This window comes from Telmatherina bonti (assembly GCF_933228915.1).
Source record: "Telmatherina bonti genome assembly, chromosome: 19".
Lineage (NCBI taxonomy): Eukaryota > Metazoa > Chordata > Actinopteri > Atheriniformes > Telmatherinidae > Telmatherina > Telmatherina bonti.
This window is the reverse complement of record NC_136617.1, coordinates 18,434,987-18,450,978: the sequence shown is the minus strand read 5'-3', so window position 1 is coordinate 18,450,978 and position 15,992 is coordinate 18,434,987. Positions and strand designations below refer to the sequence as shown.

Here is a 15,992-nt window from a genome sequence, read left to right as displayed (position 1 = left end):
CACCTTTAAGACTAGGCTGAAGACTTATCTTTTTGATAAGTCCTATAGCTAGGGGTGGTTAGCATCCCTTAGTTATGCTGCTATAGGTTTAGACTGCTGAGGGACATTTCCTGATACACTGAGCTTCTTTCTTTTTCTCTTTATCTCTTTCTTTTACCCCCCCCATAACAGTGTTGCATCATTAACATGTATGTCTCCTGTCTCAGCAGGTCTCCCTGGCCGGGAGTAGCAGTTCCTGTTGTCTGTTGTCTTTCTGTCCTCTTCCCCCCACACAGCAGAGGCAGATGGCTGCCTGTCCTGAGCCGGGTTCTGCCGGAGGTTTCCTTCCTGTTAAAAGGGAGTTTTTTCCTTCCCACTGTTGCCAGTGTGCTTGCTCAGGATGGGAGATTGAGTTGGACTCAACTCAATCTGTTGGTTTCCTTATATAGGCTGTTATGAATTGGCCTTCATTATGTTTTCCCCTCTGTCTGTAAAGCGTCTTGAGATGACATTGCCGTGATTTGACGCTATATAAATAAAGTTGAATTGAATTGAAATTTTAATGCCCCAAAGATTGGAAAACTATTTTATGAGTGTGAGTGTGTGTGCACTTGTGTAATTACTTAACAACAACATAGAATATGCAGATTTGTCTGGCTTAACTAAGTGGTTTGTTCTTGGTCACACTAAACAAGTAAATCAGGCATGCATAGTGGCATCTCCCTGGGGATCGTGTCTTTGTGTGTGTAATTATGTGTGTGTGTGTGTGTGTGTGTGTGTGTGCTAGTTAAGATGTGTTCTGGTGCATGAAAATGAATATGAATTACTACATTTATGTCAGGATGGTGTAGCGTGACATTTCATCTATTTTCATTCAACAGTGGAGGGTAGCCAGTGTAAAAGCATTGTCTCTCCTTTATGGTGATAAAACATGATACAGTTGCAGTCATACTACAAACCACTTCAACAGGGCTGGACTGGAGCCATTATTTATATATAGCACATATCTGAGAATGAATGCACACAGTTTGTGAAAACTGTGTCAGCTTTCTCTCATCTACGATAATCCGAATGCAAAGCCAAGATGAAAATGTCGCTATATTGCAAAAATTTTAAAGAGGAAATGAAAAAGATTGATTGTGCTTTTGTGTGAGTCAGGTGTTGAACGTGACTTCCTAGTTTTTTGGGAGAAATGCACAATAACCCAATTGTGTATTAGAAACCATCAGACTTGCAAAAGGAGAACTTCTGGACAAAACTTCTGCAGATGAAGGTGTTTGAAAATGCTGCACTGCAGGTGAAGGATAGTTAAAATTCATCTATTCTTTAGTACCCAGTCTTTCATCTTTATCACAGGAGTGCAGTGTTTTAAACACCTATCTTGCCGGTACCCCGCCCTCCCAACTAAGAGCTTTTCTGTTCTCTCTTGCAGTTTGTAAAGAGGCTTCATCTGGACGAACTTTCATCCATTCTGTTTCATGTAACACATCAAGTATAAAGCATGTCACCCCGACGAACACACTACCAATAAAGCTCTTTCCATCTTTCTACATTTCCACATCTCCGGTTGTCTGTCGGCTCCAAAACCTCTTTATGCTAAAACGTTTTTATGCATTCAGATCAAATGCCTAACCAGCAGTCACCGTGGTAACGCAAAACACATCCATCATAATCACCATGACAACCAGAGATAGAACTGTCAGTCAGCACTGTCCCAAAGGAAGCCAGGATAAACTTATGCAGCAACATGTGCAAAACCAAAAAAAAAAAAGAAAAAAAAAAAGAGCTGAACGGATCCACCTGCATGCATGCATGCACACACACACACACACACACACCAGTACACTGACAAGGCAGTCAGAAAGGCACAGAGAGAAATGATGTCTGGGGTATTCACCTGCACACTCGATCAGCTGTGAGATCATGCACGGCTCTGTGCACACAGACATGTACTTACAGACATTAAAGCTAGAGCTGGACATATCCATCTCAAGCTGACATACTGCCAGTTCACCAGCTCCTCGCCACCAGGGGGCCCCTGAGCAGTTCGCCTAAAAATCAATGACTGAGACTTGAACAGTACCATAAATAGCTGTTTTTGCATAAAACAAAGAGTAACATATTTTTTTTTTCTTTCTTTCTTGTTTATATGGTACAAACAGCTGTAGCCATGACAACATCTGCACCATTATGGCCTAATAAGAAAAATAAAAACGACTGATAGTACTCTCACTGCTGATTCGCTGTGCTGCTCTAAAACAAAAAAAAACAAAATGTCTACAAAGACAAGAGTTGTGCACTGAATCTCCACAAGTTACGTCCTCTCACTCACACTTTCTCTCCAGAGGGAAGGAGTAATAAAGCTTTCCCCTTTCTCTGCCTCCATCCTGTTTCCCACAGACGTGTCCTAGCATAACCTTTCCCCCCTTGTCTCTACACGGTTCACTCTATCTCTGTATCTCTGTTTCACTCATGCTTTCTCCCCATCCCTTCTTCTCCCTCAGATTAAACTGTCTACCCTACTGCCCCCCCGCCCCCACCTCCCTTGAAATCCCTTGTTACATGCCTCCTCCGGCTGTGTTTTGGTGCATGTGTGTGTGTGTGTGTGTGTGTGTGTGTGTGTGTGTGTGTGTGTGTGTGTGTGTGTGTGTGTGTGTGTGCATAAACCAGACACCCTGGCTGAGCATTAACCTGTCAAAGTATCAAGAGAAAGAGAGAGAGAGAGAGAGGGGGAAGTGGAGTGACAGGAAAAGAAAGAAAGGAAGGAGTGGGGTCAGCATATCCACAACTCTCTACATGTTGTTTGGTAGCTTACGTGGTTCTGTTCCCATAGCAACATTTTCTGTACCGGATCCATCACACTAATTTCCCTGCTTCTTATTCTCTCACACAAACATTTCAGCTTGCACTGTTGTGCATATTATGAAAAAGAAACACTGACCTCTACTTATTGATAAGTCATTACTGCTACTGACTTAATTCTGATTTTACTGGTAAATCCAACTATAGATCCATGCAGAAACCATATAGAAAAGATGCTTACTTATTTCTGAGGTTTGACTCAACTTTTACAACCTCTGTGTTAGAATCTCTCACGTCTTCACGTTATTGCATTTTGCTGCCACATAGAGACAATATGAGAAGTACGTGAAACAATCTGAGCTGTGGGATGCTCATGGTTGTGTATGTTATTATTTAGTTTTCTTCTATTGTGCAAACAACAAAAATGAACAGAAATATACTTTTCGGTGGCATAAAACTGAGTGTTAAATAATAAACACTGTCCGACTGAGCTGTTGTCTGAGCTTTTTTGCCTGGGCAGCTTTGGGATTTACTGTATCTGGCACTTTGCTTGTCTTCTTTGCTATTAAATCATATTTTATTATCCCAGATATAAACCTCTTGGCTCAGGCTATCCAAGCAGCCAATGGAAATTCAGCCGAAATATTGCATTTTTGGCATTACTGCATTTTGAGCGGTAAGACTTCTACTCCTCACAGGAAATGCTTCAAAATCAGGTGAACATAAAAGTTACACATCTGTTTATTCTTTGGAGGAAAAAGGCTTGTTGTGCTGAGACAAAAATGAAAGCATTCCTCTCTGCAAAGCCTGGTGGCATCAGCAATAATAACAAAATATCTTAATATCAAGCTGTAACTTTGCAAACCATAATTCAACTCCAACCACAACTAAGAACAATAAAAGAACAAACTTTTTATGGTTATTTGAAATTTGTTCATATAAACAGCCGCTATTATTGTCTTGTTGTCTTTTTAACAAACTGTTTTTCTTGTCACAGTGGCCTTGTATGTCACAGCAGCCAAAACTAATCTTAACATATTATTGACTTAAATTATTACTGAAGTACACAGGTTGCCGAAATGTAAAGCTACCGCACCTGGAAACAGATATTTCTTTTCCAAAAACATGTTGTCTTTTCTGAAAACATACTATTTTTTTTTTAATTAAAAGAGCTGGATTGTAATATGACTCAAGAACCATGAGACGTGCATAAAGAAGCGATATTGAAAGAATAATAATAGCAGTGTATGTTGGACAATTATGCTCAGCCGTGCAGCTGCAGCAGTAGAGCGAATAAAGGATGTAAAACTCTAGTGGTCAAGTGCATTATGAGAGCCTCGTTGAATAAATTGAGATATACTACATGAATAGTACAGTTGGAGAGTGTAAGCACTCTGGCTAAGCTCAACTGGGTAAAATCAGCATGGAAAGGAGTAAAATGTGGCGCTGCAGCACAGCCAACTTTCTTGATCATTCCAGTAGATAAAGCAGAGGGTCCAGACTGTGCTGAGCTTGGTATGAATACACAGATTGTTGCACTGACAAAGACTTAAAGGTTCAAAGAGGGCAGTTTTCCAAAACTAAGGGTATTGAGGAGAATCTTCTATTTGCATTCTGCTGAGTCGCCATGTTTTTGAGAGCAGGCAGTTTTTGTTTTTTTTTTGTTGTTTTTTTTTTTTTTATAATGCAGCTTTTTGACTAAAAACTTAGTGTCATAAAAAAGGTTTATTCTAAATCAGAAAAAGAGCAGTTTTTTTATTAAAACGAAGTGATTTGTATCTCAAGCCTATAAAGCAGTGAGTGTAGATAAAACTAGGTAAAAAAAAAAAAAAAGCTAATCCTGTTCAATAAATGAGGGCTTCCCCACCGCTATAACCTTTTTACCCTGATTTTAGATTTTTTTTTTTTCTTTTCTTAATAAAAGGAAGTTAATTTTTTGTCTCTTTAATAAATGTTATAGGATTTATCAGATTGTAATGGTCACTAGACAAGTTATATAATCATTGTTGAAGTTATTGTAATACACTTTGCTGATAATGTTTCTGCTCAAATCCACAATTCAAATTGAAATCTGGTTTTTCTTTTGTGTTTATTTAAATATGAGATGCGAGTGATGGCTCGGTTGTCATTAACGGAGCTTAAAAGTATGAGGAGGAGGAAAAGAGAGATTTCAACATTGAAAGAAAAGGAGAAACCAGCCCTTCCATGTCACTATTAACTTTAAAAAAAAAGACCCCTACTCACAAGTACAAGCACGCAAACATAAATGTGCACATCCTGAATCGCCTAGTGCTTAAATGTGATCATGCTCATTGCAGCATGTCACTACGCTCTGTGTGTGCATTTAGAATGTCTGCATGTGTGTCTATGCATGTTAGAGCGTGACAAAAGGGCTTTTTTCACCCTCTCTTTTCTCTGTGTGCAGTACAGTGTTGTGTCTGCATGTGTAAGAGAGTCTGAATGCTTGGAGTATCCAATACACTGAGTGAGTTTTGTCGTGTCAGCAGCCTAACAAGGCAAAGAAGTAATCATAATAAGCATATTTTAGACCAACAGAACAGGAGTAGACTACAGTACACCTTATAGAAAACCTCCACTGGCTAAAAAAAATCTTCTGTCTGTGCCACATAATGTGTGTGCTGTGATTAAAACACATCTTTTAAATAAAACAAGGATGGCTTTATAGTAAAATAAATCTAATAAAATGTGTTGAATTCAATTATTTTACAGGAAATCCGTGAAGATTCTGCAGATGCAAGTAATATTTTAGACTTGTTACTATTTTTAGCTACATCCCAAAAAAAAAAGAAAAAAAAAAAAAAAAAAAAAAAAAACACAGCAAGTTTTTCTGTTAATTTCAGAATATTTTGCTGTGGCATCTGTGGGTTAACACTCTCAAGATCAGACATGCCTTCTAAACATAGGCGGAGGCCTTAATGGTTAAAATAAACAAGCATCAGCAGTTCACACATCTAAATGCTGATTTAATGTACGTTTGCAGATCAGATGCTTTCAAGAGCGAGAATTTGCATCTTGATGAATAAATCAGGGGGTGTCATTAATAAATGAAGAGTTTCTCAGTGGAATCTTTTTGGTACCACAGGCTGTGTTGAGGCTGCAGGTTTCTGCTGGTGATCGCCAACTTGGTGATCTAATTTTTTTGGGTCTGTCGGTTTAGTTACGCAACCGTATGAAAGCGTTTAATAATTTAATGTTGGATTATGTTTTAGCTGGATAAATAAGGAACAGGCTAGAATAAGTGAATTTATTGAAAAAGTCAGTGAAGTTCTTCATAAACGGGACAATGAACAAATAAAAAAAAAAACAAAAAACAGCTGTAATCATAAATCTTCTAGAAATTATTTCATTTTATTACTGTTTTCAGGAGTTATCTATTAGAAATAAGTCCATTGTGCACTATTTTAGTGCAAACAAGAGATCAGAAAACTCAGGAGTTTTGATGCAAATATAAATAACATGATTGGGAAAGATACAACCAGAAGGAGTTATGTGAGCAAAAAGAGCAAAACTCCATAAAGAAAGGGAGAGTATGGAACCAGAATGAGGGCGGTGTTAAAAGCAGAAATGATAGCCTTGCACGGTGTTTGCAGATCCAAAAGGGACCTCGTGTGGCAGAGTTGACCAAAGTTTAGGTATAAGCTCCCATCATCAGCATCAGCGGCAAGAGAGAAGCAAAAACGAAGACAGTGCAGGAAGGGAAATGAAGGAAGAGGGAAGTGGAGAGGGGAGGGAGGTAGCAGGTATAGAGTAGGCCTGCAGAGGAGAGATAAGAGTACTTCAAGTGTCAGTACAAGACTGCTACATTGATCTAAGAGAGAGAGAAGCAGAGTAGCTGAGTTTCATTACTGCGAACAGTGTTTTGAATATCATTTTAAATAGAAATGCTATTATGTTATAAATAAAACACACAGTTGAGTGCATGTCACATTAAAAACAATAAAAAAATTAAAAAAAAAGAAGGGGAAATTATTGTCAAGGTGAGTTTTAATTCTACTTCTTCTAAATTCTGAGGTTTCCTGAAGCCACAGCCTTTGACTTTTAGCCAAAAATGAACAGATGCAGAAATAAACAAGTGCTGTCCTCTGCAGATTTTCAACAAGCAGCTGTCATCTGTGCGAAGCTGCAGCTTTTCATAAGTTTCCAGTTAAGTTTTTAACTGCCCAAAAATAATGACATCCATAAATATAGCTTTTCTTTTGTTTGTGTGTTTGTTTTTTAGGAATTAAACGTCATGTAAAAACAATCAAAAAAAAAAGGACACTTTATCTATTAATTTGAAAGGTAATCATGGAGACTGTTCTTAAAAGAGGTTCATTCTGAAAATACTGCCAAGTAAAACACGTCAAAAATGGCATTGGTTTATCTTTAATGAAACGTTTTTATTTGCTCCAAGACAGTTTAAATACACCTCCTGCCCAATCTGCAGTGGGACACTAATAACTGCAGTTTTGGGATATCAAGTGGAAAATATGCCAACAAAGTTTAGGCAGTTTGGCAGCCTATATATCATTATTTCAGGAGGAGAATTGCTCAGAGGAACGTATTACAGAATTAAATCACCACAGTGACTCCACAGAGACGGATTAACTGGTCAGAATTTGTCCCTTTGAGCGTGTGTGAACGTGCTTTTGTGTTGAGATTCAGAACAGTAGTAATTAAATGTACAAACTATGTTTTGCACAACTGAATACATGCGAGTCTGGATTTTCCTTATTTGTAACAAACACATACACAAGCGTGTGTCGCAATTTATGTAAGCCGGTTGGGCAGCATGTGTGTGTATGGAATTGTTTGTGTGTGTCTCCAGTTGCCTGGATCAGTAGAGCTTTACATCCACAGGGAACCATTAGCAAGATAATAATGAGACCATGGAGAAGCGTGTGTGTGTGTGTGTGTGTGTGTGTGTGTGTGTGTGTGTGTGTGTGTGTGTGTGTGTGTGAGAAAGAAAGGGACATGGAAAGAAAGAGAATGAGGTGTAAAATAAACAAACCAGTTGTAAAAAAAAATGCAAACATCTCCGTTGCAGGTTTTTTCTATCCTCTCAAAGTCCTTTTATGCTTGACACAGAAGACGCAAACACAGGTGGACACTTTTGTCCCTGTCCTGCATCGTTTACATGCACAATCCGTGTGTTTTCAGGGATTCTGGGCTTTTCTTGTGGATCTGTCACTTGACACAGCAAATTGATCAAAACCACCAGAAGAGTTGGGGTCAGTATTGAAGAAAATGAAGATGATGATGATGCATAAAAAAAACTGTGGAGATGGCGAGCACGTCTGCAGAAAGACTGTGCAAAAGTGTAGGCTGCTTGCAAACAAATTCAGAGCAGTGTAGTCCCACCACAAAATGATGCCAAAACACGGACGTGAAGTCTGAACTCAATGCTGACAACTAGTGGATGATTTGACTTCATAACCATAGCAACGTAAAAGTGTTGAATTATGAAGGGCAGGGACACACTGCTTGAAATAGATATACTTGTTACGTACGAAAGGGATGCATAAATGGATCTTTAAAATAAAAGTCACTATTTTTTTAAAGTCAGAATATTTACATGGTTGTTTTCATCAATACTTTGATTTATTCTTCTGATTTATTCTTAAAAACAGCTCCAAAGCTATTTTCAGCTCCTGACAAGCTTTACAGAAAACATGAAGCCTGTTTCACTTGTAATCAATCACATAACAACATGCAAAGTGAAACAACTGTAATACTGTAGAGCGGGGATCTTAAACTTTGGTTCTTAAGGGACAGCCTTCTGCAGGTTTTAGCTGTTTCCTTGCTTTGACTTAAATGAATGGGTCATGGTGCAGAACTTGACAACAACCTGATAGATCCATTTCACTTGAATTGGGTGTGTTAGAAAAGGAAGCACCTAAAGCCTGCAGGATAGCGGTTCTCAAGCACCACAGTTTGAGATCCCGGCTGTTAAGAGTTTTAACTTTTAGAAGCAGAGGATAAAAACGCAGCTTGTTGATACAGAAAACTGTTTTGTTGTAGTTATTATCTTGTCATTCTGCTTCATGAATTTGTATATAAACTAAAAGACATAATGTTACTTAATGGTGGCAAAACTTTTGGACAATAACATTTATTCCAGATAAAGCACAACATTTAAATATTCTATGACAAAGAGGTGTGCACAATAGATGATGACGCTGTTAAAAAGACCCTTAACCTCACAGGAACAGTAACTACCAACCTTTTTGATTCACAACCCTTCAGATTATGTAACAATGGTATTTTTGCATTCCAGAGTTATACACATGCCATTATAAAAGCTCATACAGCCTATTTGGACAATATTTTGGGTTGCATCATGGGACTCCTCATGGACACTTGCTGTCCCGGGCAGTTGATGAAATATACATCACACACATATACACTATTCACAAAAAGTTAGGAATATTCAGCTTTTGGGTGAAATTTCACAACAAGCCTAAAATGCATTCAAACCTGTACAGGTGAACTTAATGTGATCTTCTCTAAGTTTTTAAATGCACATGTCCAACTATTAAATGTTTCAATAAATTTTGCACAAGTTGCTGTTCTCTAACAAGGAGCTTAACGGCAAAAATCACGGCAGGTGTGTGATCCTTGAATTGACCAAAATATGTCCTGGTTCAATTAGAGCTGGTGTTTAAACAGTTGTCCTCATCATGCTGTTCACATTTTGACATCATGAGACCAAGACGACACCTAACAATGGAACAACAGTCCCTTGCCATTGCGATGCTTCAAACAGGACGTTCTCAGACAGAAGTGGCCACTGAGCTTGGAGTGTCACAGAGTGTCATCAGCAGGTTGCAACAGAGATACCGAGAGACTGGAAGAGTCACAGAAAGGCCTAGAAGTGGACGTCCTTTGGCCACATCCCGTGCTGATGACCGCTACATTGTGAACACTGCCCTGAGAAACCGGATGATAAATGCCACTCAACTCCAGGCACGTTTAAGAGAGGTGAGAGGCACCCAAGTGTCACGTCAGACCATTCGAAACCGTTTACATCAGCGTGGTCTGCGTGCTAGACGACCTGCACGGGTACCTGAGCACACCACCAGGCACAGGCATCATCATCTTGCATGGGCCAGGGAGCATTTACGCTGGACGAGGAACCAGTGGGCCTCAGTGCTGTTCTCTGATGAAAGTCGGCAACGATGTTGGAGACGTCAGGGAGAGCGCTATGCATCAGCCACTGTTGTCACCAGGCGAGCTTTTGGTGGTGGCGGTGTTACAGTGTGGCACTTGGTACAGAACTGCCCTACACTTTGTGAATGGTACAGTGACAAGCCCATACTACCTGAATAGCATCATTAATCCAGTGATTGTGCCCCTACATGAACAGCACAGGCCTAATTTCATCTTCATGGACGACAATGCTCCTGCTCATCGAGGCCGCATCATCAGGGAACGGCTGTTGGAGACTGGTGTACCTCAAATGGAATGGCCTGCACTCTCTCCAGACCTGAATCCCATTGAAAACCTGTGGGATCAGCTGAGCCATCGTGTAGAGGCTCGAAACCCTGCACCCCAGAACCTCAGTGACCTGAGGGCTGCCCTTCAAGAAGAGTGGGATGCCATGCCTCAGCAGGAAATAAGTTGCCTTGTGAACAGCATGAGACGTCGTTGTCAAGCTGTAATTGATGCTCAAGGGCACATGACGAGATATTGAGACGTTCAAATTTTTTGTTGTGGTGTAACTACCATTGTTGTTACCTTTTGTGTTGAATGAATTTTTTGAGATGAGGAATTCAGTAGTGCATCCTTCTACTTAAATGTCTTACTTTTATGACATTATATCACTGTAGCATGAACATATTGCATTTTCCATAAATTTCACCTGAAAGCCAAATATCCCTAACTTTTTGTGAGTAGTGTATGTCAGATTGTTTTACATTCAAATTATTAATACATGCAGGATAAGATATAGCTGCTGGTGACTAAGCTGGACACATAAAAGGCAAGGCAAGTTTATGCGTATAACACATTTCATGTACAAAGCAAAATAAATTAGCTTTTGAACTGATTTAGTCTTTAAAGTGTCCTGAGAGAACTTTGTGTGAATTGGCGATATACAAATAAAGCTGAATTGAAAGTGCTACATAAAATATTAAAAGCACTGCATTGGGATGCAGAAGAAGCAATGAAAAGACATTTTAAAAAGAATTAAATAAATACAGAACAACATAAAATGAAATAAGATAAAATGCAATGAATAAAAGTTAGTGTGAATGTGATAGCGCGGCGTGTAGCTGCTGTACGGGATAAGGAAAGTGGCTGGACCTGAGTCAAAATGTTTGTAAGTGGGTCTCAGAATGAATGATTCTACCAATGCTGTAATTTGTCACATCTCAGGTGAGTTATTTTATCTATTAGTAGACACATACATACAGGAATATAAGGAATACCAGACTGGCATTAATCATTCACAAACAATAAGTATTTGATGCATGAAAAACATTACATATTCTGACTGCGAGAAAAAAAGAAACAGAAAAAAAAAAGATAAAACAAACAAAAAAAACAACTAAACCTATACTTCAGCAACCTTTCTAACACATCATTTGGCCTTCATCTGTGAAATGATTTTTCTAAATAAATACCTGACCAACATAGCTTCGAGCTGGCAACCAACTCAGCTCATCATTAAAGGTATTGGTGGTTTCTAGAAGGATCTTATTTGGTTCACTGGAAGCTTAACAAAGGGACATTTTTGCATCAACCTCGATCCCACTGTTTCAAATAAAAGCAGCACAATGAAAAGCAAAATGGTGAGAGGCAACAGCAAGACTTCAAAAGGTGTGAAAAGAAAAGGGGAAGCAACCATAAAAACATGCTACCTGGTTTCGTATACTGTCATGATTGCAGCACTGAGAGTCTCACAAACATATATTCAGTATTCACACATTCAGTTATACAGACCTGTAAGAGGTCACCAGTGAAAGTCTGCAGCACACAATGAGACTTAATGTGCAGCATGATAGTAAAGTTAGTCAGTAAGGTAGGGTATGTGGAAATAAAACATTGATCTTCAACAGAATATTAAAACACTGAAACACATGCCTTGCTGCATTTGTTTAACCTAATGCATACTCAAAGTGTAAATCAGCATCAATAAATCTTTTTATTTTTGCTCATCAACAGATCACAGCGGAAACGGTTCAGACAAGAACCCCCATCATCCCTTCTGCCAGCTGGTACTCCCCTGTTCATCCTGGGTATCCCAAGACAATCCCTGGCCAGGAAGGAAAAAAAAAAAAGAAAACCAGCTTGTCCAAGGTCTTCCCTGGGTCTTGTGCCAATTAGAGGTGCATGGAAGATTTCCAGAGGGAGAAAACCAGGATGCCTAATCGGTTGTTTCCATTTCTTGCCATTTTCTGAAATTCAATGTGGAAGCAGCTCAACTCTCAGCTCCCTCTGGATGCTCAAGCTCCTTATCTTTATGGCTGAGCCCCCCCTCCGAGTCCTCCAACGGAAACTCATTTCAGCTGCTTGTACCCTTGATGTCCTTCTTCAGGTCGCAACCCAAATCTCATAGCCGTAGGTGAGGGTTGCAGTGTCGATGGACCCATGAATCAACAGTTTTGCTGTTCAGTTAAATCTCCTTCTAGACAAACTAATGCAACACCCTCGTTACCGCTGACAAAACATCAATCTGTCCATCTGAAACTCCATCATTTGTGAAGAAGATCCCAAGATACTTCAGCTCATCCCACTTCAGGGGGCCTCAGAGACTGCACTCTATATCCAAGCTAACTATTACACAATTCTTATATGCTTACAAACAATGTACTGCTTTATATCAAACAAAGTATTATGTATAATTCATTAAAAACAGAATATTTTGTTTAACATACTTTATCTGTAAAGTTTGTGAGTGTAAAATGGATGTGAGGTAAGCTGCCATGTCTGCAATGCAGCAAGTTCAGAGGGACTTATGGTCCTAATTTTCTTTCAGGAAGCATACTCACACCTTCATCCTGACACATGTAAAATGATAACTGTTATAGCACCTGATGTCCCGTTAAGCTCCTAAAGGCCCAGATTTCAGTTTCCAGTTTATGTAAGTGATATATCTAGAAGTCTTATGACTGTGCGTTTCTCTAAGACTGCACACTAAATGAATGTAACTGTCATCTGATGGTTTCGGTTAAATCTACCAGTTTCTTCTTATGTTTTAATACCAGCCTGATTCTTGGGGTCAGATTGAGATATCCCCCCTGTGCTTTTCTTGTCCAGTTTGAATCCGCTCCAGAATGATACTTCATTGCATTATAATCTTTTCCACATTACTGTCATGGAGAAACCACATTCAGATGTTGTTGTTTTTTTTCGTATTACTGCTACAGTAAAAAGTAATGAAATGATAATCAAAATGGATTGCAATAACTAAATTGCATTGTGCTGGGAAAAGGCAATTACATAAAAAGAAATCATGGAAAACAACTAAGCTGAGAAGTAAAATTATAAAGAAATAAAGACTATTATTTAGAGATAAAAGCATTGAAACCAACAACATTTTAGCTGATGCTAATTTTAAACTGATGATGTCGTTTGATTTCACTAATATGAACATAGCTGCCAACATTAGGATGCGGGGAAATATAGCAGAAATACCTGACGGTGCTCTCTCAACAGGAAATCTAAGCTTTTTTGTTTTTCCATTTTTTGGAGGTGGTGTGGGGGCATGGTGGTGGTGGCACTGATCCAGTTGCTGTTAAATCATGAGCCAGGGAAGCTAGAAATACCATTATACTCAGCTCAGTGGAATATATGTAAAAACTAGCACAAATAAAGGAATTGCTGAATAAAATAAAACATGTAAAATTATTGACAAAAGCTTGCTGTTTGACAATGCACTAGGAAAACCAGTAACTGCATTTAAAGGACATTTTAAAAAAATAAATTCAGCCAAAATTCTCAAAGTAGGTCAAAACACACTGGCATCTAAAAGTGGGTTATTGGAAAAGTCAAATTACTGTGAGATAAACAGTAAAAACAGAAGCAAAGATGATACATAAACACACCAGAGATTCAAGAAAAAAAAAAAAAAAACTGAGGGCAAATGATCTCCAACATTCATGGACTCCACAATGTTTTGACCTCAATCCTATTAAACATTCTTGGGACACTTGAAGATCGATAAAGCCAAACACTTATAACAATAAACTCTTGGGATTTTAACTTGTAAAGTGTCTAAAACAAAAGTGCATGCTAGTATGTTGATAAAATGAAAGAAAAACTCAAACTATTGCGTTTCTCTTCAGATTCAGCTTTAACAAATTAAAAAATCTGGAAAAAAAGAAACAAACCTACCTGATCAAAAATGTTTTTTGGAACATTATTTAATAATTTATCACAACCGGTGCCTACACATATAAATGAACAATACCTCATGGTCGTCTCCAGTAAACTGGATTAAATACATGACTTTTTTATAAGAACATTAACCAACTGCAACTCATCCAGAAGTCTGCTGTTCCAGCCAGGGATAAGAGATCCAAACACATCACAACAGTTCTAGACTCCCACAAAATATATTATAAAACCATATTGATAGTTCATAAATCCCAAAATAGCTAAGGCCCAGAATATGTCTGTAATATGTTTAGAAAATATAAACCAAGCAGAACTCTCAGATCCAAGGTCATTCTTAGGTCATTGTAGAGCAGAGTTCAGACTACATGTGGAGAAGCATTTCACTGCTATGCTACACACTAAAGGAAAAAAAAAATGCCAGTGGAGATTAAAATTTCACCAAATGGAGACACAGTTACATCCAGGTTAATAACATTTTGTTCTTCTTGCATCTACTTATGAGTTACGTTTAACTGATCTAAACTCTTGCTCGATTTGAATCATTTCGAATTAGTTATTTAAAATTATTCAATCGTGATTTTATTATGATTCTTACACAGCCTTTTAATTATCAATGTCATTTTACTTCTCATTTGGTTTTCTGTTGTTTCTTAAACACTTTATGATACGGCCATCTTCATGCCTTTCCTTTGTGTAAAGCAATTTGAATTATTTTGTACATGAAAAGCGCTTTACAGATACATTTGACTTGAAGTCTTACTGTGTCTCGCTGTGAGGGAAAAAGAAAACTAATTGGACTTCCTAATTAGCATTGATGATGTGGCTGTAGCAACTAATGATTATTCTCAAACATTTGATATTTTACATGTTTATATTGTCCACTGTTTCACAATAATAAAAACATAGAATGAAATCTCAATCTTAATGTTTTTGCCCCACCTTAAAACTCTAAAATATCTCGGTCTGATATTTCCAAATCTGAATTGAGAATGTGTTGAAAAGTCAAATGGCATCTCTTTTTTAAAAATCATGATTACTGAGTGATAACATTCAGTAAAGACATTATCTAATACTTATGCTAGTAATGGCTACTTAGGAGATTTTAAACTTTTATTCTTTTGGGAAGATAATCAGTGGTTGACATAGAAAGAGAATTTTGCTTGCAGGTTGTCCCTGTGACTCTAGATATAAATAAAGGTGCTATGTTGCTGAATGTACAGTGAATTATTCACTTTAGTCACACAAACAAGATGACCTGAGTGATTTTGGATGTATTTTATTCAGCTATAAGAGCCGACGCAGCAAAACACACACAGGCCTATAGGTAGCTGACAATGCACGAGCAGCTGTGTGTGTCTTTGTATTCAGTACAGTATGAAGTTGGAGTGAATCTCAGGAATTCACTCATTTGTCATTTGAGTGAATTTGTCTTATTTTTCATTAGATGCGTTCATTGCTCATCTTGTTTAGGACGGTTAAAGAATCAGTCTATCACCCTCAAAAGCCGAGAGGTAAGTTAGTTTTTATTGTTCCCTAGCTTCAAAATGAAAAGCAAAGGACTGCTCATCATTTGTAATACATAGACTAAATTCTCCTTTTTATGACAAATCATATAGTTCATGTAAGGCCAAGAGTTAAAACCAGAATCTACTTGGATGGCTGTTGTTTAGGACACAGTTAAGCCTGCGCTGTTAATTCCCCAGACAGATAGAAAATTCAAGTGCCTGATCAGGCTGCAGCAGAATTAGTGCTTTGAGCTGAACCAATGATCCAAGAACTCCTGTTAACACACACAAACATGCACCCAGGCAGCAGCAGCCAAAGCCTTGTTATGCTCAGTACACACAAACAAGCACACACTCATTTCATTT

General features: G+C 38.3%; 1 protein-coding gene across 1 annotated transcript in view; it reads right to left on the bottom strand.

Annotated features, from left to right (window-relative positions):
- csmd3b (CUB and Sushi multiple domains 3b) overlaps positions 1–15,992 on the bottom strand; it is a gene marked incomplete at both ends in the record, with an annotated part of 385,522 nt that overhangs the window by 194,963 nt on the left and 174,567 nt on the right. The window lies entirely within an intron of this gene.